Genomic DNA, 23,956 nt, shown 5'->3' with positions numbered 1-23,956 from the left:
AACTTGTTTTATATTCCAGGCAAAACCCTCATATATACACCACCACAAAATCACATCAGATTGCTCTTTACTCCTGAACACACATATACCTATTATTTATAGCACTTCAGGGGTTCTTTTTCAATTGTTTTAATTTGCCTCAAGGGGTTGATAATGGGATAAAGAGCTTTTCACTGCTCAATCACATGTTATAAACTTAGTTTTAGTCTTTAATGACCACTAATGCTGACTCTGAAAACTTTGTTGTCTGCAATCCATTTTTTTCTTTGAACTGCTAGTGTTTTAAACAACCTGTTTTTTGAATAATATGTTTTTCATGGCAATGACATTTTGAATTTAATGATTGGCTAGAAAATTGGATAGTGATGATTTGCTCTATTTTAGACCTTTATGATTTATCTTCTTCAAATTGTAAAATTAGAGAAAGATTTAATTCACATCATATAGCGTGCATATCATGGAGATCAACTGACTAGACAAAGCTAACCACAGCTCAGTATCTGCTCAAACACCAAGTACTGTGAACAAGCTTAGTTCACTGCTAAAAATTAAAGTACTAAAAGTCTCTGCTAAACACTAAAATATCTTTGAATAACATTCAAAGAAGTCAGTACAAGTTTATCAGGAGACTGCTACACTAGTTTATGGTCACATAGCTTTAATATAACAATCAAAATGGATTTCAGATAACAGAGATTGATGCAGATATGGATATATAGAAACATATGATTAAGAGGCAAAAATACACTTTTCTTTACTGACTTTGAGATGGATAAACCAAGATCTGGTGGGAGAAAAAGATTCCATCCACAATTAAATGTTATAGAAATAGCAACTGTTTAAGAGTCCATCATCTGCTACAAGGACATCTCTGATGGTTCAGATAGTAAAGAATCTGCCTGCAATGTGGGAACCAGGGTTTGTTCCTTGGGTTGGGAAGATCCCCTGGAGAAGGGAATGGCTACCCATTCCAGTATTCTTGCCTGGGAAACCCAGTGGACAGAGGAACCTGGCAGGCTACAGTCCATGGGGTCGCAAAGAATCAGACATGACTGAGAGACAACACTTTCACTTTCATCTATTACAGAATATATCTCAGCGATTTCTGTTAGATTCACAGGTTTTCCCTAACATCATCAAGAAAGATACTTTTAGACTGAGTTGAGAAAGAAAAGAAGAGACAAATTTTGTACTTATGGTCCCACCATAAGAAACGGAGACTTATTAATACCAATCTGAAGCTTGAAAAATGTTGCTAAACCTTTGTCAAATAGATCTGTCTCTGAAAAGTGACACTTTGTGAATCTCACGGTATCACTTCTCCACATGCCGCATTCTGTCTCACTCAGCACTGACCTGTCAATGGACAAGAAAGATTTAGGTGGAAGGTTAAACTGGGAGTAAAAAAGGAAGGACATTTAAAATAAGATTCTAGAGAGAGGTAAAAGTGGAAGATGGTATGCCAAAAAATAAATAAATAAAAATCAAATAAAAGTCTATGTGTTACGTAATCAGATCAGAAACTGAAACAGAATTCATCAGGGGCAGAAAGTGGTGAAGAGTTGTGAATCAATGCAGTTGCTATTTGTCTCATGAGTCTCTGGCATGAAAACTGGATCTTCATCAAAGTAAGACCTACTTCACTTTGTTACAATATGGGATTACAAGTCATCACAAACATTCAGTCACTAAATAATGGGGGCATTCATCCTAGACAGAGGTTGGCAGGAATGTGACTTAGGAAAATGGCCAAGGCAGGGAGATGAGAAAAAGAGCAATCATAGATCCTGAAACCACTGTAAAAATGTGTGAGTGAATTTAGCAGTAGCCAATTCATGTATAAAGGCCAATTCACAGAAAAAAGATAATTTTTAGACTTTCAGACATTGGTGGACTTTTCAGTACTGGAATGTATTTTAACTTTACTTTGACAGATGAGTAACTTTGAAATGTGTAAAATCATGAAAGAGTTGGTCAAAGCAGAATAGCTTTATGTAAATAAATAAATGAATACACACATACACACACATAAACACACACACTTCATCTCTAATCAACACTACTGTTTCTTATTTTTTTTCCCTTCCTACCACAATGTAAAATTTCTATGATAACTCACTGATAAATGGTCAATAGTTCTCCACCAAATTGTCCAAAGTTGAAAATGCATAAATTTATGCAAGCATATGTATTTTCTTCCACTTTCTACCTGGTAGGTTTGTTGGTTTAAATGGAAGGAAAGGTCTTGACAAATCTTTTCCTCAAGATCATTTCTAGATAATAGTTATGGATTAATTTTTAATTGTCAATGTCTCTGCAAATTGGTATAAAATAAAAATAATTTCCTTACAATTAGAAAAAGAAAAGAGCAACCTCATTCTCATTCCAATTTTCTGAGGACACTGCTTTTCTATTTAAGCTTTTGCCCTCAGTGCCAGGCATCCAGGGACACTTACAAAAATGTTTAGGGTTGATATATATAGTACTGTGTCAACAGGCCCCTCAGAGGTCAAGAAAGTTATGATAATGGTTTTCCCAGGGTTAGTTCTTGTACTTAATGTCCATCAGCTAATAGATTATATTTTATTTCTTGGGATTTATGGCTTAGTTTATGGTGGATTGTTTTCTGAGTTCTCCTTTGATCATAAGATAGATTAACTTTGTTTTCTAGTTTCAAATATTATCCATCTGTTGCATGGCACAGATTACTTTAATTCACGTCACTTTTATTCAAAAACTTGATGTCCTTTTATAAATTGTGCCATTAACAAATTAGTTATTTAAGGACACATCAAGTTTCTTTTTGAAAATGGAACATGATCACTATCCACACCATTTGACCAAATATCCTTTTCTTTTTGTTTCCCTTAACATTTATGAGGGTAAACAGTATAAGCAGAAACCTAGTATATCATAATATCTAAACACAACTCTTTTTCTTTTTTTAACAGTAGTTACTGGAGTTAGTAAAGACACAGGCATTTTTAAAATTTAAGTATACTTTCTAATGTTTCCTTTTGCAAGAAATCAGTTGAAAATAAAGGTGAAGGTAGACCTGGAATATAAGCATATGAAGCAAGAAAACTTTGCAATTTTAAAATTTTATTTTATTGCGTTTTTGAGCAATTAAATCTAAAAGAAATATTTACCTAATCTGAGATATATAGATGTGAATTATCCAGAGAGGAAAGGACATTATATACATTCTAGTTTGTATTCTTGATTGTTAGGAAATAGTCCTTTTACTCTTTCTTATGCTCCTGGACTCTTTGTTAAATACTTACTATATATGTTTTACGGGTCAGCTCAGCATCATACCCTCTGCCAATGGTGGCTCTAAGAAATGCTTTTCAACTAAAATTCATTTGTCTTGAACTTTTTAACAATTGTTAAGTGTTTTTTCTTAATATTTCAGTTTCTTAAAACCATTTATACAGTACAAGATAACTCAACAATTCTTCTAACTTATCAAAGAAAGTACAGATTTCCCCAGTATATTTTTAGTGCCCAACAGTGTACATACTAAAATTTTTCTTTTAAAGCAATCTGTGCAAGACATAGGGCTTCCCTGGTGGCTCAGAGGTTAAAGAGTCTGCCTCCAATGTGGGAGACCCAGGTTCTATCCCTGGGTCGGGAAGATCCCCTGGAAATGGAAATGGCAACCCACTCCAGTATTCTTGCCTGGAGAATCCCATGGACAGAGGAGCCTGGTAGGCTACAATCCACGGGGTAGCAAAGAGTCAGACACGACTGAGCGACTTCACTTCACTTCATGCATGACGTGTGTGGGGGTTCCCCGGTGGCTCAGTGGTAAAGAATCTGCTTTCAATGCAAGAGCTGCAGGAGAACCTGTTCCTTTGCTGGATCAGGAAGATCCCCCTGGTGAGGGTGTGTCAACCCACTCCAGTATTCTTTCCTGGAGAATCCCATGGACAGAGAAGCCTGGCCGGCTATGTCCCTAGGGTTGCAAAGAGTCAGACATGACTGAAGTGACTTAGCACACACCATGCATAAATGACATTTAGTCATTTTTTTTAAGGGCTTCTCTGGTGGCTCAGAATGTAAAGAATCTGCCTGCAAAGCCAGAGACCTGGGTTCGATCCCTGGGTTGGAAAGATCCCCTGGAGGAGGGCATGGCAACCCACTCCAGTATTCTTGCCTGGAGAATCCCCATGGACAGAGGAGACTGGTAGGCTACAGTTCATGGGGTTGTAAAGAGTCACTCAATCACGTGACTGAGTGACTAAGTACAGCACAATTTTCTTAAGCAGTATACTTGAGTAACTGACCTATCACATTCTATAGTGATATTTGTTTATATTCTTTTTCTATATTTACCATATAAAACATATTTACTATATTAAATACCTTGTATCTGTTCAGTTGCTCAGTTGTGTCCAATTCTTTGTTACCCCATGGACTGTAGCCCACCAGGCTCCTGGGTTCATGGGATTTTCCAGGGGCAAGAACACTGGAGTGGGTTGCCAGTTCCTTCACCAGGATTAAAATGCCATGCTTCATAATGCTTAACCCCTAGATAAGAAATGAAATTATTAGAAACACAATTGGTTGGGTTGGTTGCAGCAAAATAAAAGTACTACATTCTAATAAATTTTGAGCTCTCATTTTCTTTATTATATAAATAAATTGCTTGAAACTATAACTCATGTCCACTTATTCTTTTGTTTAATATAAGTTGCTAGACACAGGAAATTCTAAAGCTCTGTTACAGTAGTCCATCCTTATCTACAGTTTTGTTTTCCATGGTTCCAGCTACCATAGACAAACATGGTCCAAAAACATTCTGTGGAAAATGCCAAAAATAAACATTTCATAAGTTTTAAATTGAAAGCCATTCTGAGTTGAATGATGAAATCTCTCACTTTCCTCCTCAGTCCTACCAGAGATCCACAACCATCAACATCATCAACCCCTGACATCCTCCAACCATCAACATGACCATGGCTTGATGATCCAAGATCTCTTAAAGCAGATGATCCTTCTAAGTACCATCAGGCCAATATTATCTTAATGCTATGTCACAATGCCTGTGACGTTCACCACACTTCATTTCAGTATGTAAGCATTTTATCATCTCACCTCATCACAAGAAGGGTGGGTAGAGTACAATAAAATACTTTGAGAAAAAGTGAGAGAGACCACATTCCCATAACTTTTATTACTGTATATTGCCATAATTATTCTATTTCATTATTAGTGATAGTTGCTAATCCTTAGTATGTTCAATTTATAAAATGAACTTTATCATTGGTATATATGTATAGGAAAGGACATGTTTATATAGGATTTGGTACTATCCAAGTTTTCAGGCATCCACTGGGGGTCTTGGAATGTATCTTCCTTGGATAAAGGGTGACTACGTGTTTTTGGAATAATGGTCTATTTGTTATTTTAAATCATGGGGTAAATCTCGAGTAAAGTATGTATGTGTGTTAGTCGGTTAGTCATGTCCAACTCTTTGCAACCCCATGGACTGTAGAACACCAGGCTCCTCTGTCCATTGGATTCTCCAGGTACGAACACTGGAGGGGGTTGCCATTTTCTTCTCCAGAGAATCTTCCTGACCCAGGGATCGAACCTGGGTCTCCTGCATTGCAGGCGGATTCTTTACCATCTGAGCTATAGGGAAGTCCCAATAAAGAGGCAGTCTCATTTTTTACACTGTCCCCTGGAATCTGTGATATTTGGAATTCTAAGAAATACATCCCAAAACTGATAGAGAGTTTATTTTTCTTCTTAATGGAGTACATTAATTTGCGTATACATACAAATCAGTCACCTCTGTAGAGAAGTTACTAAGAATCTCAGTATCAGAAAATAAAACTGTACACTTAAACTGACATTTGTTTCCATATGCCCTAATTGTTGAAAAGTTACCTAACTCAAATGTTTCTTTCTCTGGATTTAAAAATAAACTTTGTACTTCGTTGCTGTACAAAGTACTTGAATGTACTTTGCTGTTTGTCAAGTAGGCTAACACCAATAGTTCTGATAAAATTTTACTTATTAGAACACTAAAATGATTGAGAATATAGATGTATTTATTAGTTTTAATCCTTTAAACTTATCTACTGAACATAAAATTAAATGGATGATGATGATGATTTTTTAAACTGTAATCAGGAAAAAACACAAAGGACTAATTAATCAGTTTAAATACACTGTGCAAGATGGTACCCATTCCTGATTTAAATCAATTAATACCAAGTTAGATCAGGTAATAGAACATTTTAACATTTTTGTACTTATTTAAAATTATGTGCTTATTATATTTTGTGTTTGACAAAATAATATAAAATCTCAGTACTCGAATTTTATAAGCTCGTCTCAATACTAAGCAATACTTAAGAGTAGGCTTCTATGGTACAGCTCATGAGAAAACTGATTTTACATTTTCACAGTGATACAGCTAGACAAAAGGGTCTGCTTAAAGTGATATTGGCTAAGACATTTGTGCTTAAAAGTATTAAGAACATTTTTGTTTCTTATTGGTATTTTAAAAAATTAGGAACATCCTATATTTAGGAATTTTCAAAGCAGTCTCTATAAATTCTAAACTATTTGAGTTTATCTAACAGGGAATTTGAAAATATGAATAACTTCCAATATTGATATTACCACAGTCTCAGTGTGTATCCAAGATATCCCAGAAGTTGGTTCACTAAAGTAGTATTAGAATTCTTTTGAAAACCTCAAACCATGGAGTGGTTTTGGGCTTTCTTGGAATTTTGATTGCCTTGGGAGAAGAAAAAAAAATGTAAAACTTAGAGCCCATGAGACTCCGTCTCAGTCTGTATTCATCTCAGGACAGTAGACGAGTTCTAACAGGGACTTCTAGCATGTCAGATTCTTCTAATTGCTCATTAATTTGGAAAGTGTCTTTAATAAATATATTCTTGAATATCATTAAAATAAATGGCCTTAATGAATTGAGGAGTCATTAGTTTGAACATTATATGTGTGCATCTGTGTCTGTTATAATGGGTACTTGTGTCCGCATTTTTCTTATGTTTCATTATTTTAAAAAGGAATTGATAATTTTAGCTATAAAATTTCTATTTACCACAGTATTTTTTAAAAGCAGTATTAGGCAAATCATTTTCTTTAGTCATTTTATATTAATATCTGCTTCCATTGATTTTTTTCAGGACATTGATCATTACTATATATATTATTCTTGTAACTGCCAGAAATAATATTTGTTAGTAGTAATACACATTCCTGATTTTTCCTTTCCATCCATTTCAGTTTCATAAAGTGTATTGTAGGTACCTTGTTGATAAAACTCTGCTTCACACATTAGAATACATGGAATAGCTTTCACTCAATAGAGTTACTATTTTATATGTGAGGACAATTAACTAAGCCCTCCACATCATTTTGATAAAATATAAAAAGTGGGCATGCCCAAACATGTCTTTAAAAAAGTTAAAATCATCTATGAGAATTTTTTTAAGAGTTTCATGTAAACAATGGAACTCATCTGATTCTTGATTTTGAACATATTTTACTGAAGAATAGTTTAAATGTTTTAAGTTCAATAAAATGTACAAATGGTAAGCGTGCCACTGGATGACTTCTTTCATATATACACACCTCCATGTATTTACCAACCAGATCAGACTACAGAACAGCCATCACCCTCATGCCACTTTCCAGACAATGCCAATCACTTCCAGTGATAATCACTACTTGACTTTATTATTAATTAGTTTTGCCTATCCCTGAACTTGGCATGAATGAAACTATACATTGGTGTTTACTTATACATCTTACTTCTTTTGCTTGTTATAATATATGACATTTTCCCATGTTATTCTATGTATAAGAATATTAATGGAAGATTATTTTATAATCAATCCCAAACCAGAAACAACCCAAATGTCCTCTAGTTGGAGAATGTACTTCTTCAGCATTGAGAAGAAGGAATTGTTTATACATATAATAACATGGAAAAATCTCATATATTAAGTAAAAGAAGTGAGATGTAAAAGTACTGAAATACAAAAGCACATGATCTGAATCCAGGTGGAGTGTAACTCTAAAGTTACAAATGAGTTTTCAACTGTATGAGAGGTGGAGGCCCTTAACCCACATGTTTTTCAAGGGTCAACTTCATGTAAAGAACACCCAAAACTCACAATAAAAATTATCTAGTTAGAAACTGGGCAAAATAAATGAGGGACTTTACACCAGTGAAACTATTCAGATGGCAAAATGTACATTAAAAAGATATTCAATATTATTATTCATGAGCAAATTCAAATTTAAGAAATAATTATGTATCACCATACACCTAACCAGAAATTCTCAAATAAAATATAAGGATAATACCAAATGGTTATGAGGATAAAGATAAACTTTTACCCTTCATACATTGCTGGTAGAAATGTAAAATGCTCTGCTACTCTGAAAAGATTTTGGCCATGTCTTAATAAACATATACACACATGCACTATAATCCTGCAATTACTCTCATGATCTTTGAAACACAGAAATGAAAACTTATGTTCACATAACAACCTGTAGACAAATATGTTCATAACATCTGTATTCAAATAGCCCCACACTGGAAATAACCCAGGTTCCTTTAGTGGGGGAATCAATAAACAAGCTTTGATATATCCATATCATGGTATAGCACTCAGCAATTAAAGGAAACAAACTGTTGGTTCAGCAACTGTTTGTATATCTCTAGATTACTATGCTAAGTGAAAAAAAAAAAAAAGATTATATTGATGGCCAGACATCAAGTAGGGAAAGAGAGGGAATTGCTTGTGGTTATAATAGAGCAATGAGAAGGAAAATTCAGGTATTGAAAAAACTCTGTATCTTGCTTTTATCAATGTCTATATCTTGGTTATATTATTTGTACTATTGGTTTTTAAGATGCTAGATTGGGAGAAATGAGGAAAAGGATGCATGGAATTTCACTGCATTATTTCTTAATATTGAATGTGAATCTACCTTTATTTGAAAATTAAATTAAATTTAAACAACAACTTATACACAAGAAGCACTGATAAAAACTACCTTTAATAAACATTAAATATTAAGATAGTGAAATTACTAAGGAATAATGTTTATAGACCACATGGTCTATATTATTTTAATAAAGCAGTAATAATCTAAGCAACAAAACTGGAAAATAAGTTAAATGGAAGAGGGAGAAAATAACAGTGGTAATCATGTTATTACTTATAACAATATTCAATAAATTCTATAAAAGTAGTAAAACCCTATTATGAAAACCTAATGAGGAAATGGCAATCCGCTCCATTATTCTTGCCTGGAAAATTCCATGGACAGAGGAGCCTGGCAGGCTACAGTCCATGGTGTCGCAAAGAGTTGGCCACGACTGAGCTAATTCACTTTCTTTCCTTATGAAAACCATTAAGAGACTGAATTTGTTTTGTTAAAATTAAGCAGGACTCCGGCCTTCCTTGCCCTTCACTATCTCTCAGAGTTTGCTCAAACTCATGTCCATTGAGTCAGTGATGCCATCCAACCATTTCATCCTCTGTCACCCACTTCTCTTCTTGCCCTGTCTTTCCCAATATCATGATCTTTTCCAATGATTTGACTCTGCATCAGATGGCCAAAGGATTGGAGCTTCAGCTTCAGCATCAGTCTTTCAAATGAATATTCAGGGTTCATTTCCTTTAGGATTGACTGGTTTGATCTCCTTGTGGTCCAAAGGACTCTCAGGAGTCTTCTCCAGCACTACAATTCAAAAGCGTCAATTCTTCGGTGCTCAGCCTTTTTCTTTATGGTCCAGCTCTCACATCCATACATGACTACTGGAAAAACCATAGCTTTAACTATGTGGAACTTTGTTGGCAAAGTTATGTCTCTACTTTTTTAATATGCTGTCTAAGTTTGTCATAGCTTTTCTTCCAAGGAGCAAATGTCTTTCAAATTTATGGCTTCAGTCACTGTCCTGTGATTTTGGAACCCAAGGAAAGAAAATCTGTCACTGTTTCCATTGTTTCCCCTACTATTCGCCATGAAATGATGGGACTGGATGCCATGATCTTGTTTTTTTGAATGTTGCATTTCAATCTAGGTTTTTCACTCTCCTCTTTCACCTTCAGGAGGCTCTTTAGTTCCTCTTTACTTTCTGCCATTACAGTGGTATCATCTGTACTATATCTGAAGTTGTTGATATTTCCCCAGGCAATCTTGATTCCAGCTTGTGATTCATCCAGGATGGCACTTGCTTAATGTACTTGGCATGGATTTAAATAAACAGGGTGACAATATACAACTTTGATGTACTTCTTTTCCAATTATTTGTATATGGCTTAATTTTGAGCTTTATATACTTATTTATGCATGCATTCATGCATTTGTTTTCCCCTTTATAATTTATGCAAGTATGATTTGCAATTTAAACACTATAATTTTCTTTTAAAAAGATGTTCAAAATAAATTAAAGCAGAATAAATTCTGCTTTTGTTACTGACACTTTTAAGATGCATTAAAGAAGTAGGATGATATTAGTATTAGAATTGTGTGTGTCTTTCTCCTCTCCTATCATGAATAGGTTCCATCAAAACAATATCAAAATATTCCAAATATCAGAATTTTATTTTGATATTCTTTCCCATAGAATAACTTCATTCCCTGGAGAAGTATCCAGCATGTCATTCTGTCTCACTGAGATCATATGTCCAAAGAAATAAACATATAGTTACAATTGCATTATGGAATAGATTCATACTTTAGTATTATCTTTACAGTAAGAAGTTCTCCATTGACTTTCACCAAATTCCATTGATATATATCTCTATGGAGAGTGTGTGCACTCTCAGTTCCCTCAATGGTGTCCAACTCTTTGTCACTCCATGGGCTGCAGCCTGCCAGGTGCCTCTGTTCATGGGATTCCCCAGGTAAGAAAACTGGAGTGGGTTACCATGCCTTCTTCCAGGGCATCTTCCCAACCCAGGGATCAAACCCAAGTCTCCTACATTTCTTATATCTCTTACGTCTTTTACATCTACCTGCATTGCAGGTGGGTTCATTACCACTAATGCCACCAGGAAAGTACTATGGGTAGTAAAATATTATAAAACAATAAATATTTTGCTAGGAAAAATATATTTTAAAAAATTAAGAAAAAGCTAGTATTTTCTAATTGAGATAAATATTATTTATCATATTATTTTATTTCATTGTATTATTTATTATTATTCATCATATTATGAAGAATTATATTATTATTTCATCATATTATTATTTCATCATATTATTTCATCATATTATGATGTTTGGTTTTTGGTTTTGTTTTTTAAAAATCTTTTAAAAGATTATATATTTTACTAAAGTTGTTTACAGAGATATTTTATCAAGCTTTTCTATGTCTTTTAGCAACATTGTTAACTCTATCTAAACTTAGGCTTAAAAGCAAATGTAAAGTCCACCAGCTATTAATTTACTTTTAAGCTTAAGGTTTTTGCCATGAGTTTTTATAACCAAAACCAAAAGTCACTCTTTGTAATAGTTAGCACAGTTATCACTACTTACATTTACTTAATATTCTTTATAATTTGTTTGTTTATGGTCTATTAGGTCTAAATATCAAATGCTCTTTTAAAAGTTGTCATAAAATCTATTATTTTTAAATAAATGTTTTATTATATTTACCTAGTATGTTTTTATAAACTCTTTATTTTATATTATAGCTGATTAACAATGCTGATAGTTTTAGGTGGACAGCAAAGATACACAGCCATATATGTACATGTATCCATTCTCCTCCAAACTACCTTCCCACCCACGTTGCCACATAATATTGAGCAGAGTTCCCTGTGCTATACAATAGGAACTTATTGGTTATCCATTTTAAATATAACAACATGTACATGTGGATCCCAAATTCTCTGACTACCCCTTCCTCTTAATCTTGCCCCTGGAAGACATAAGCTCATTCTTTAAGTCTGTGAGTCTATTTCTGTTTAGTTAAGTTCATTTGCTTCTTTTTAGATTCCACATATAAGGGATGTCATATGATATTTCTCCTATTCTGTCTGACTTACATTACTCAATATGACAATCTCTGGGTCCATCCATGTTGTTGAAAATGGCATTATTTCATGTTTTTATGGATCCATTTTACATATATCCCACATCTTTATCCATTCCTCTGTCAATGGGCATTTAGTTTGCTTCCATGTCTTATCTATTGTAAATAATGCTGCAATGAATGTTGGGATGCATGTATGCTTTCAGATCATGCTTTTCTCCATGTATATTCTTAGGATCGGATTGCATGGTCATAAGCAGCTCTATTTTTAGTTTTTTAAAGAACCTCCGTGTTGTTCTCCATATATACAATATGTCCTCCATATTTTAAATTGACTGTATCAATTTACATTTCCACCAATTGTGTAGGAGGGTTCCCTTCTCTCCACACCTTCTCCAGCACTTAATTTTTGTAGACTTTTTGATATCAGCCATTTTGACTGGTGTGAGGTCAGATCTCATTGTAGTTTTGATTTGTATTTGTCTAATAATTAACAATGTAGAGCATCTTTACTTGGGTCTCTTGGCCATCTGTATGTCTTCTTTGCAAAAACATCTATTTATGCCTTTGCCCATTTTTTGATTGGTTTGTTTATTTTGATGATGTTAAGCTTCATGAGCATCTTATAAATTTTGGAGACTAATTCTTTGTCAGTCACATCACTGCAAATATTTTCTTCCAATTTGTGGGTTGTCTTTTGGTTTTGTTTATTGTCTCCTTTGCTGTGCAAAAGCTTTTGAGTTTAAGTGGGTCCGATTTACTTACTTTTGTTTTTATTTCTTTTGTTCTGGGGGATGGATATATGCTTTTATTTGTTTATATTCCTGATATTTTTTAAAGCTTAACATCCACATTTCATGCAGATTAGAGTACAGTGGAGAAGGCAGTTGAGTAAGTAGTTTGTAATATTAATTCATTTAATAACTGTACTTCCTTGATTACTTCAATTTTTGGTGTTTTATTGGCCTCAGTTCTAGCATGGAGATATTTAATTTTGCTTACAGTGATATATGATGTAAGAACCAAACTAGATGCTTTAAAAAAGCACTTTAAGACTATATATTTGACATTAATGGGCTTCCCAGGTGACTCACTGGGTAAAGAATCCTCCTGCAGTCGTGGAGATGCAGGAGACATGGGTTCAATCCCTGCGTTGGGAAGATCCCTGGAGAAGGAAATGGCAACCCACTCCAGTATTCTCGCCTGAAGAATCCCGTGGACAGAGGAGCCTGGTTGGCTGCAGTCCATAGTGTCACAAAGAGTTGAACATGATTAGAGCAACTGAGCATTCAACATTAATAGCAATTATTAATTATTATGATCATAGGTCTCTAATATTGATAACTTGGATATTTTATAAATTAAAGATAATATAGTTCTATTTTTTTTTTCTTCATGGTTTGAACTATTCCTTCAAGGGCAGTTTTCCTGTTTAATGCAGGATCAGATATTTGAATAGAGCAAGTTGATGCTACTATAACTTATTTCATGAATAAACAAATTCAGTGTTCCTGACACAGAAATGTAATTTTCTAATACAACATGATTTTTGTAGATATTTTCCCCTTTATTTCTTAGTCTACTTAAACTGTGAACAAACTTTATAAAGCTTGCAGGTGTATCAGGGAAAGATGCCATTTTATCATGTTTGAAATTAAATTGTATCAATTAAGAGCAAAAGAAGAATGAGTTGAATAATTACCAAATCTTTTAGAATTTACATAAAATTACACTCATCTAAAGTCATCAGTTGAGTGATCACTTTTGATACATTTTTGTTTAATTTTACCTGGGAGCAGATGTGCAAAATTAGTATATGTTCAGTCTTACAATTGAGCTCAAAAAGTAACAAAAGTAAATTATAATAATTTGTAGTGCAATATAAAAAAGCCTAGTTTCTGCAAGAAAAAAATTATTATTTTTGAATCTCTAGTATCTAGGTGAAAGTGAAAGTGAAGTCGCTCAGTCGTGTCCGACTCTTTGCGACCCCGTGGACTGTAGCCTACCAGGCTCCTCCGTCCATGGGATTTTCCAGGCAAGAATACTGGAGTAGGTTGCCATTTCCTTCTCCAGGGGATCTTCCCGACTCAGGGATTGAACCCAGGTCTCCTGCATTCCAGGCAGACGCTTTAACCTCTGAGCCACCAGGGAAGCCCTAATACCTAGTACCTAGGTAATATGTGAATATCACATGTATCTAGAAAGATAACTTTAAGTCATGTCATAGTACCTTTTAGGGTATAGAGTATCTGTAGCTCAAACCATTCCTTTAAGAGGGAGGTTCTCAACAATGTGATTAGAAGACTGATACCATATCTCATAATTTTAAGCAGCATCATTACAAGAAGAAATCAAGCAATATTAGCTTTAAAGTAGCAGGAAGATCACTATGGCTCTAAGTCTAACATGTTCTGAAATAAACATTTCAAGTGACCTTAAAGGCTGCCTTATGAAGAATTTAAAAATTGTAGTGTCTAGAGTTTTAGAATTTCAGATTCTCCTCTAAGTGCTGAAGTGATATAGCAATCTGTCCTCAGAGATAATGGCCCATGGAGGAGCCAGAAACTTTAAAAGACAATTCTGAAACATGAAACAGATACTAAAATGGATAGAGGATCAAAGTCCTGTGAGAATGTAAAGCAAATCAGATTGTAAAGGATTTCGTGGTCAAAGTCATTTGAACAATGTGTAAAATTTTTAAATTTTTAAGAAGCCCATCCCACTAGATAAGTAAATTGTGTGTGTGTGTGTGCACGCGCCCACACACGCACATGAATGCTTATGTAATACAACAGAACTGTACATTATTCAGCAAGCTGTCTTGCTTTGTCACTAATGTCGACCTGTTTGCGAACCTTGCTTTAAAAGATCTTCATTATCCTTTTCAAAGGCTGCATTTCAAAAGCTGCATAACCTCCTCCCTATGGTTAGCTTATGATCTTCTGATAGTACAAGTTCTTCGTAGCAAAATCTCTAAAAAGTTGGCTGCCTAATGACTTTCTGCAGTCTTGAAGCCCCCAAGAATCCTTTATCCAAATGGTGCTCTTGGCTCCAAAGTAAACTATTTTCTAGCTCTTATGCCTTAGAGTAAATACCTCATCCTATATAAGGAAACACATTCTTTTATTTTCTTATATGGATTAGCTTTCTCTAAAAATTATGTGTCACTCCAGTCATTCCCCATTTCACTCATTTTTAATACTAAACAAGCCAGAAGAGTTTAATTTCTAGAAAGAACAAAATGATTAAATAAACCTTATGGAAAAATCATATCATAATCTGAAAGAGGTGAGATAGTTTATGGGCTTTTCACCTAAAATTCAGGAGTACTTTATCGTGTGTTACATGCTTTTATATTAAATATAACCATGCAAATTTTATAAGATGGTGTATCAGCAGATGGAAAACTACACCATAAAAACATACCCATTCTAAATGAATGGGGAAGAAAGAAATGAAACGAGTTATTTTGAATATGACAAGGCAGTCCACAGGATTTTTTTTCTTTTCTTCATTGAAGTATAGTTGGTTTACAATATTGTGCTAGTTTCAAGTGTACAACAAAGGGATTCAGTGATTTCAGATTATTTTCCATTATAGGCTATTATAAGATGTTGAATCCCTGCGCTGTACAGTGAATCCTTGTTGTTTACCTATTTTATGTATAGTTCAACTCAGTTAAGATCAGTCACTCAGTAATGTTCAACTCTTTGCAACCCCATGGACTGCAGCACACAAGGCTTCCCTGTCCCATAACCATTTCCCAGAGCTTTCTCAAACTCATGTCCATCGAGTCGATGATGTCATCCAACCATCTCATCCTCTGTCGTCCCCTTCTCCTCCTGCCGTCAATCTTTCACAGCATCAGGGTCTTTTCAAATGAGTCAGTTCTTCCCAATATGTGGCCAAAGTATTGAAGCTTCAGCTTCAACATCAGTCCTTCCAGTGAATATTTAGGACTGATTTCCTTTAGGATTGATTGGTTTGATCTCCTTGCAGACCAAGGGGCTCTCAAGAGTCTTTTCCAGCACCATAGCTCAAAAGCTTCAGTTCTTCAGAGCTCAGCTTTCTTTACAGTCCAGCTCTCACTTCCATACATGACTACTGGAAAAACCGTAGCGTTGACTAGATGGACCTTTGTCGGCAAAGCAATGTCTCTGCTTTCTAATATGCTATCTAGGATTGTCATAGCTTTTATTCCAAGGAGCAAGTCTTTTAATTTCAGGGCTGCGGTCACCATCTGCAGTGATTTTGGAGGCCAAGAAAATAGTCTGTCAGTGTTTCCATCATTTCCCCATCTATTTGCCATAAAGTGATGTGATGGGATGCCATGATCTTGGTTTTTTGAATGTTGAGTTTTAAGCCAACTTTTTCACTCTCCTCTTTCACTTTCGTCAAGAGGCTCTTCAGTTCCTCTTCACTTTCTGCCATAAGGGGGGTGTCATCTGCATATATGTGATTAAGTGAAGTGAAAGTTAGTCAGTGGTATCCGACTCTTTGTGACTCCATGAACTATACATTCCATGGAATTCTCCAGGCCAGAATACTGAAGTAGGTAGCCTTTCCCTTCTCCAGGGGATCTTCCCAATCCCTTCCCAATCCCAGGGATTGAACCAGGTCTGCCGCTGAGGTTATTGATATCTCTCCCTGAAATCTTGATTCCAGCTTGTGCTTCATCAAATCTGGCATTTCACTTGTTGTATTCTGCATATAACTTAAATAAGCAAGGTGACAATATATGGCCTTGACGTACTCCTTTCCTGATTTGGAACCAGTCTGTCGTTCCATATCCAGTTCTAACTGTTGCTTCTTGAGCTCATACAGGTTTCTTAGGAGGTAGGTATGGTGGTCTGGTATTCCCATCTCTTTAAGAATTTTTCAGTTTTTTGTGATCCACAAACCAAAGTCTTTAATGTAGTCAATGAAAAAGAAGTAGATGTTTTCTGCAATTCTCTTGCTTTTTTTATGCCTCAACAAGACGGTTCAGTGCATTTCAGTCACTCAGCTGTGTATGGCTCTTTGCAACCCCATGAACCGCAGCACGCCAGGCCTCCCTGTCCATCACCAACTCCCAGAGTCCACCCAAACCCAAGTCCATTGAGTCGGTGATGCCATTCAACCATCTCATCCTCTGTCATCCCCTTCTCCTCCTGCCCTCAATCTTTCCCAACATCAGGGGCTTTTCAAATGAGTCAACTCTTCGAATCAGGTGGCCAAAGTATTGGAGTTTCAGCTTCAGCATCAGTCCTACCAATGAACACCCGGGACTGATCTCCTTTAGGATGGACTGGTTGGATCTCCTTGCAGTCCAAGGGACTCTCAAGAGTCTTCTCCAACACCACAGTTCAAAAGCATCAATTCTTCTCTGCTCAGCTTTCTTTATAGTCCAACTCTCACATCTATACATGACTACCGGAAAAACCATAACCTTGACTAGACGGACCTTTGTTGACAAAGTAATGTCTCTGCTTTCTAATATGCTGAATAGGTTGGTCATAACTTTCCTTCCAAGCAGTAAGCATCTTTTAATTTAATGGCTGCAATCACCATCTGCAGTGAGTTTGGAGCCCAGAAAAATAAAGTCAGCCACTGTTTCCACTGTGTCCCCATCTATTTGCCATGAAGTAATGGGACTGGATGCCATGATCTTAGTTTTCTGAATGTCGAGCTAGCATTTCAAACAGTATCCTCAAGCACTTCGCTTTTGGACGTGGCTGTGTGGAGCACCCAAGCTCCTGTCTGCTCTTCCCTTGAAGGGCCCATAGTAGACACCCGCCCCCTGGAAGCCCTTCTGGGTGATAAAGTTAATTTTTTGCTCTTCCAAAGGTCTTAGAACATCTTCTTAACTTTTGTTCTATCCGGGTCACATGTTCATCCCTAAAGCCACCTAAATTGATCAGACATTTGGATGCATTAATTGGCTTAAAGTTCTCAGACTTTATGGTCTCTGGCTACACTCTTTAAAATTATTGAGGACTCTAAAAATATTTGTTTATTTAGGTTGTACCTATCAATACTTACCCCACTAGAAATTAAAACTGAGAAACGCAAACAATGTGTATTTATGAATTTATTTAAAAAAACAGTTGTAAAGCCAATGTACATGAACATAAAAGTATATTTTTATGAAATGCACCTCTATTTTACATGCTCAAATAAAATTCATGAGAAAGACAAAAAAAAAAAAAAAAAAGTCAACTTTTTCACTCTCCTCTTTCACTTTCATCAGGAGGCTCTTTAGTTCTTCACTTTCTGCCATAAGGGTAGTGTCATCTGCATATCTGAAGTTATTGATATTTCTCCCGACAACCTTGATTCCAGCTTGTGCTTCATCCAGCCCAGCATTTCTCATGATGTACTCTGCAAAAAAGTTAAATAAGCAGGGTGACAATATACAGCCTTGATGTACTCCTTTTCCTATTTGGAACCAGTCTGTTGTTCCATGTCCAGTTCTAACTGTTGCTTCCTGAACAAGACGGTAGGAGGGGTGAAATGGCGTTTATGTATAGAAGTTTGTGTCTATTAATCCCATACTCATATTTCTCCCTCCTCCCTCCCTTTTAGCTTTTGATAGCCTGAAGTTTGTTTTCCATGTCATTCTACAAGGTTTTTTGTACAATGTCTCTAAAGGCCTTTACAGAGACAATCATGGTAGCTTTAAAAATACTGATATATAAAAAGGAGACATAAGCTGGGCCAGTAAAAGAAGGTAACCTAAATCTTATTAGGGTTTCCCTGGTGGCTCAGACAGTAAAGAATATGCTGGTAATGCAGGAGACCCATGTTCAATACCTGGGTTGGAAAGATCCTTTGGAGGAGGAAATGGCAACCCACTCCAGTATTCTTGCCTTGAGAATTCCATGGACAGAAGAGCCTGGAGGGCTTGACCAAGTGACTATCACTTTCACTTTCACTTTCACTAATCATATTATGTTAATGATAATCAGTAAACCAGACTTAGTGTTTAAACATATACAATCATGGAGAAGCAAGAACTAGGCTCGATAAAATATACAAAGGGTAAAAATTGATGTCACGTATCTGGTCAAAACTGGGCAAGTAGATGCATATTTACTTGACTATTCTCTATAATAAGTACAGGAAAATAGTAAAAGTAACTGAACCTACATTTTAGAAAATGATAAAACATGCAAAAGATTTCCTTAAAAGTCAAACACAATGAACTATTCTATGGATATTGAGTCTCAGTTCTGTGAAGATGTCAGTGAACTCCTATTTATTTATTGTGCATTTATGTATTTATTTATATTTAACTCTCTTTGGAGATAATTCTTGTATTTAATTTAGAAAAAATAAACTGATGAGAAAAACTGAAAGAAAAAGATAGGATACAAGAGATTTAGGTAAGATATTGCCAGGCATAAAAATGTATAAGCTTATGTCATTACAAGCAATATGGTATGAATGAAGAAATAACCAGAAAAATAAATTGAAATTTTTAGAAATGAAGGCCACCAAACATATATGGGAATTTGTAGTCTAATAAGATGATGTTTCAGTAAGGAAAGAAATTTTGGATATTTGTTGCAGTATAGGGAAAACTCAGTAGCCAAGAAACAATATAAATTTCCTTACAGGAAATAATATTTAAAACAGATCACAGATTAAAGAAATAAAGCAAAGCATGCTAAAAATTAAAATAAGCAAATGAAAGAGCCCCAACACAATTTAGGTAAGTAAATAAACCCTCTCAAAGAAAAAAACTGATTTATAAATGTGGTTAATGTATCCCTTTATATTCTTTGAGTAATGAACAATACAAAGTTGACTCATATACTGTGTTTAAACCAAAAACAAGATATTTGGGGATAACTTTTAACTTATGGAAAAGCTTAGTAGCTGGGTTGAAGGACTAAAGGATTTGAAAATTTTAGAGATTGTCATTCACAGGACTCAGCTGCAACAATTTCCAGTTTTTTCATTTGAAATTTATAATTTCAGGAGAGAAAATCCGAATGTCCCAGTCTCAGTCCTTGTCCATACAATCAGCTGTCATAGGGCCAATGGGGCCCAATAGCTACAGATAATGAGGCCCATTTCTAGTGAAAATGTCTTGCATGCCTACCTTTGTGAGCCAGGATTCACCATGGGGTTCTAATATAGCTACAGGTTTAAATCATCTGCAGAATAAATAAATACAATGAAAAACTAAAAACAACAAAAAAAGTGTCGAAAAAGGAGAGCATTGCACAACAAATATAATAGTGACTACCTTTCCACATTTAAGAGAGAATATGAATAATTTTTTTTTCAACAAGACAAGCTATGAGGGGAAGAATATCAAGATTAAAAAGGGCAGAGACACTGAGTCGATTACTCATGCAAACTTATTTCCCTCTAAAGCATCTCTTTTTTTCAACAATAGGGATAAAATTGGTACACAATTCATGCTGCTTTGTAGATTAGATGAAATAATCCAAGCAACAGATTTACTGTAGCACCCAGCATGGAGTAAGTGCTCAATAAATAATAGCTATATTTGCTTTGATAAATGTTATTATTAACTTCCTTGAAGTGTGTAATTTATGTGTATAAAAGGTAGAGGTAAAAATAGTGGTCAGAAAAGGAATCTCAACTTTATTCATCAGCTCAGTTCAGTTGCTCAGTTGTGTCCGACTCTGAGATCCCATGGACTGCAGCACGCCAGGCTTCCCTATCCATCAGCAACTCCTGGAGCTCGCTCTGACTTTATTCATATTTAACATTTAAACATTTTTGAACAATTAGGGAAATCTCACTCTTGTCAGATGGGTAAATGTCAATTAACACCAAATATTGCTGAGAGCGTTTGGTTAACCCCAAATTGCTACAAACTTTTTGAAAACAGCTTATTGTTAACTCCCAAAGTAAAAAGAGGCACATCATCTCTTTATTAGTAGGGAGAGCTATTTTGCTTCAGAAGTAGATAGCAAACTCCACTGGGCCCAAGTGGCCTGACACTCTTTGATCTGTTTGTTTGCCCCATCTTCTCTGAGTTGTGGTCATCCCCTAGGCTCAGAGACAAAAGACAGGTGGGTCATGTGCAATGGACTTGCCATCCAACATGCATCTAGCTGGATGCATATCCAAGTTGGCAAGACCACAATCTGTCATCAGGTGGTACTGGGATCTGGACAGTAATGAACTAGAAGAAGATACTTATTTGACTTCAAATCTCAGCTCGATCTATATTTGCCCAAGAACCCTGGCCTTGTGAGGTCGAGACATTTCCTTTTCATTAATAATCCTTTCTCTTGACTTCCATTTGCCTTCATGCTTCTCTTTACCATAAGTTAAAATACATCAAAGAGATAAATTGTTAACATCACAAAGCTCGAATTAAATCTATCTCTACGCACTTATCTACAAATGCTTTCACATGAATGCCTGAATGTATTTGTACAGAATCTTGCTTCCAACATTGTTTTAATAATAAGGAAAAAGAAAATAATGTTTATTATTCAGGGATAATGATAAATAATAGATGATGATATATTCTTAAAATAGGATACCATGCAATTATTTTAAAAGCATAAGGTAAATTATTATGCTCAAATTCTTAAGTACTGGTATGAAAATTGTTCTTTACACATTTATTAAGAAAAACAGCAAGGTGGAATATAGCAAGGGTAACATTGTTTATACATAAAACACACACACATACACACACACACACACACACACATTCAAACTCTAATCTTACATGTTTGCCTCAAGGGTCACAATTCAACTGCTGTCCCTCAAAGATCAGGCAAGTGTTGTCAATATCTGTTGTAGCTAAGTAAAAAAATTTGGAAGCAGTGGTAAGAGGGAGGGTGAATTTCACACTTAAATGAATTCAAATTTAGTTTTTAAAATTTTAAAGTACCATATTGCCCAAACAAAACCAAAAATGATTTGCTTCAAACTGCTAGTGGGTGAATTCTAATACAAACATTCATATTCATTGAATAGCTCTAGGAGCCTGCATGAAAAATTCCTAACAGAGATTAATATTTCGGAGTGGAGCTACGATGGTGAAAGGTGACCTTAATTTTATACTTTATACTCTTCTGTACAGTTTTATATTTTTTACTGTCAGCACATATATCTTTATGCCACTTTCACTCTCACAAAAAGGCTTACATAAATAAAAATGCATGGCAAACAAATGAAACGGCTTTATTAATATTTGAAATCTATACAACCTAAATTTTTGATAAAATAAAAAATACACATAGCTGGACACTCCTACCCTAAAATTATTTGATTACATATATTTATCTATGCTGTGCTATGCTTAGACTCTCAGTTGTGTCTGACTCATTATGACCACATGAAATGTAGCCCACCAGGCTTCTCTGTCCTTGGGGATTCTCCAGGCAAGAATACTGGAGTGGGTTGCCATGCCCTCCTCCAGGGGATCTTCCCAACCCAGGGATTGAACCTGGGTCTCCCGCATTGCAGATGTATTCTTTACCAGTTGAGACACCAGGGAAGCCCAAGAATACTGGAGTGGCTAACCTATCCCTTCTCCAGGGCATCTTCCCAATCCAGGAATTGAACTGGGGTCTCCTGCATTAAAGATGGATTCTTTACCAGCTGAGTTACTTTCTAGTCCTAAAGTTTTATTGTAATATTATAATACTCTATATCATATGAAAATCTTTATGCTATATGGTTTTATATATACACTTTCCATATGATGCTTCTTTACCTGGAATTTTCTATCCCTCTCTACCTCTTGAGAGCTGGGAAACCTATATTCATTCTTCTCAATTTGCTCATGGTAAGTGGCTTATAATATTCCCAACTTCCCTCTCCCCCAAAAGTGATGAACCACTTATTCTCCTGTACTCCTCTTTGTGCTACATATTTTAATCAAGTACACATCATATGGAATTATTATTTGTTAGAATGTATATTCTCTCTTTTTTGTAGTTTGAGATTTCCCTGAGAGCAGACAATGCCTGATCTTTCTTAGTATTACCAAACCTATGCAGGATGCGCCAAAATTATTTCCAAACTTTCTAAAGTAAACTGAGAGAAGGCATTCTTGCTGTCTGTAAAGCATCCTCAGAGTCTGGAATAAAAGGAGTAAGTGCTCTTTTTGAAGGCTCACTGTGACATTTCTTAAGTACTGAGAATGTATTATCTCATTTAAGACTTACAGAAACTCTATAGATAGTTAATGTCATTTTCTAGATGAGTAACTTGAGGTTTTGAGCCATTAATTTTCTTGACTAAACTGTAAGATGTACAACTTGTGTATGAAGTCAGGAATAAGGATTTATTGAATAAAGAGAATCATAAAATATTTCCACAACTCAAGAAAGTATAAAATGTGGGTAGTGCTTTAAATCTATTTCTTATCATTTAAAATGGATAGAACAAGAATTTTGCCTCAACAGAGGGACAATAAAAAATTGGATATAAATTGAAAATCACAACATAGGAAGTAGTTTTAGATGATGAAAAAATAAGTAGAAACAAAACCCCAGCAAGTACAAAGGATTTGGCTTGTAAAGGTATGTAAAAATGTCTCAGCATCATGACAAATACTATAATATATTTATTGGACCATGTATGTTACAAAATATAGTTTGCTCAAAAAGATGATTCAAACAAACAAAAAAAAAATGGTTCAAAAAGATAAGAAAAACAGAAAACTGTTTTAAAAGTTTGAAATTAAAAAAGAATGTACATTCATAAGAATCAAAGTTATTTCAAATTCTACTTTTCAAGGAGGAACATCACAGGAGCCCTTAAATAGAAAACATGATGTAGATCCCAGTAGACCCTGTGCAGCCCAGCGTTGGAGACTGGTGGTCGCCGGGGCCCCTCCTCACCCTGGCATGCGTGTTTTGGGATCTTGTCCAGCTGGACTTTCACCGCTGTGTGCACTGCCTCGCCTTGGCAGCTGCCTGGGGA

Source organism: Dama dama, chromosome 26 (genome assembly GCF_033118175.1).
Source record: "Dama dama isolate Ldn47 chromosome 26, ASM3311817v1, whole genome shotgun sequence".
Taxonomy (NCBI): domain Eukaryota; kingdom Metazoa; phylum Chordata; class Mammalia; order Artiodactyla; family Cervidae; genus Dama; species Dama dama.
Note: the sequence above shows the minus strand (reverse complement) of the source record.